We start from the raw sequence: 2,475 nt of genomic DNA, 5'->3' as shown, positions 1-2,475 counted from the left end.
TCACTCCTGTGGATTGCAAATCCTTCTTGCTGCTCTTCCCATCTTCCTGTGTGCTGGCTCCCCCGTCTGTGTTTCTTTTCCTATGCTTCCTCTCAGAGCTCAGCTTAAGTTCCATGGGCAAGGAAAAGCAGTGATCAAGGGATCCACAGGCTGCCTGACCCTCTTCTGAGTGCTGCCCTGCTCACTCAGCCCAGTAAAGCCTGGTATTTGCTCTCTCTGTGGGACAGCAAATGCATAAATCCGATAAAAGTATAAATACATCTCATCACACACTAGCTGAACTATAGCAGGATGTATCATGAAAGGTCTTCCCACCCTGGCTTACACAATTTATTCTTTGCTTATTTCTGAGACATTCCTTTCCAAGTGCCATGAGGAAAGATGCTGCTGTAGGAAATGAGGTAGGGCTGCTCCTGTATCTGCTGCTCTTCAATGAATAATTGGATCATAGAATCATAGAAAACTTGGGTTGGAAGGGACCATAAAAATCATCTTATTCCAACTCCCTGCCATAGGTTGGGACACATTCCACTAGAGCAGGTTGCCTATCTAGTCTGGCCTTGAACACTTTCAGTGATAGGGCACCTGCAGACTCTCTGGGAAACCTGTTTCAGTGCCTCAACCACCCTCACGGCAAATTTTTTCTTACTGATATCTGATCTAAACTCACCCTCTGCCAGTTTGAAGACACTGCCTCTTGTAAAATGTCTTTCTCCAACTCTCCTGTAACACCTTTAGGTATTGGAAGATGCTATAAAGTCTCCCCAGATCCTCTTCTTTTCCAGGCTGAATAATCCTGACTCTCAGAGCTTGTCTTCATAGGAGAGGTCATCTTCAGAGAGAAGATGAAATTAATTTTTAGCTTTCCCACAGTGCTGACTTTGGCCATGAGCTGGGGGCACGCAGGCAAAGACCACAGTAGAGATATCAAATCTGCATTTTATTCTTCAGCAGCCTATTGTATTCCCAGCTCTTCCTCCATTTTTTCCCAACTGCTGGCACACATTTGTGACATGACAGCCCAGCACCAGCCACACACACCACTCTCCAGAAGCTTGGCTAGACTTTGTGTGTAGACAGGGCACTGGCTGTTTGCTAATGACTCTGCAAACCAGAGCCCTGCAGAAACTATGCCACTGTCTCCTGTGTTGCACAACCTCCTCTGACCAGCAGCTTCTCACCCTCCCTTCCCTTGGTTCCCTCCTCTCCTGCCTTGTCACAGAAAAAGCAGAAGTAACAGATGTGAGAGAGACTTGACCTGCCAACACAGGTGTGCTGCCTGGGTCTGTGCCAGGCTCCTGGCTGCACACACTGTGATTCAACTTGCACCCATTGCAACAGAGGCAACAGAAATCTGTGACTGGTCTGCTCTGCCTTGGGGAAGCTTGCCAGATGTGCCATGAATATCTACCAGGGAATGATCCCCCCCACCTCATGTCATTCCTCTGTCACTTGTGACCTGTGCCTGCAGCAACACCCAGGAAGAGCTGGAGGCACTGCTGGCGAAGAGCTCTTCACCACCCTCCTTGGCACAGCATGATCCCTGCCAAGCTACAGGAGCTGCTCTGCAGCTGGATCATAGCCCTGGGCGTGCACCTAATTCTTGGCACAGGAACTAGGAAAGAGTTACTGAGGGACTTCATTACTGACATGCATTTCTCATACATGTCTCAGCCCTGTGCACGAGTTCCTAGAAAAGTTTTGACCACAAGTGGTTCTATGTGCTGCCCAGAAGGCAGGCTTCCCAGCAGCCCAGTGGTGGAGGAAACTAAGGAGAACACTGGAAAAGAAGCCAAGGCTGCCCAGCAAAATGCCCCTGGGCTCAGCCAGGAACAGACTGCCAACAGCAGCCTTTGACTGCCTGGACTAGTTCTCTCCTGAACAGCTTCAAAGCAGCTGCCAAAACCCAACACGAGGAAGAGAAAAGGTGTGTTAAAACTGCAAGGCAATGTTGGGGAGAGCCAGGAACAGCCATTGCTTCCCTGTCTTGCAGCCAGCAGCGCTGCCTTGTGATCCAGCACAGCTCAGCACCAGAGCAGAGGGAGGGGGGAGAAACAGCCCCGTGACTAAAGGCAGTGTTGAGACACTGCAACCCACACCCTGTATTACAGTGATAGCAGCACCAGCCAGGACACAGCCATGCTCCCAAGAATGGGGGCAGGTGGTGTGGGCAGCTTGGCTGGCCGTCGGCGCAGAGCCAGGGAAACGGAGCCACAGGGAAATGAGGCTGGCTCGGAGGAGAGATGTTACAGGTGGAGAAAGGAGCACTCCAGAAGTACTTCAGGCATAAGTAAATACAAGAGGAGCAGCTGTTACAGGTAGCAGTTGTATGCCAGGGTCAGTGCCCCACGTGCCTTCAGCTTCTGTATTTTCACATGATCCCAAATCTGCCCTCAGAGGTGTTAGCTGTTCTTTCATTTGTGGCTGAACTGACTGCAGGTAACAACAGCAAAGAAAACACTGAGCTTCTCCACA

This window comes from Serinus canaria, chromosome Z, assembly GCF_022539315.1.
Source record: "Serinus canaria isolate serCan28SL12 chromosome Z, serCan2020, whole genome shotgun sequence".
Taxonomy (NCBI): Eukaryota; Metazoa; Chordata; class Aves; order Passeriformes; family Fringillidae; genus Serinus; species Serinus canaria.
Note: the sequence above shows the minus strand (reverse complement) of the source record.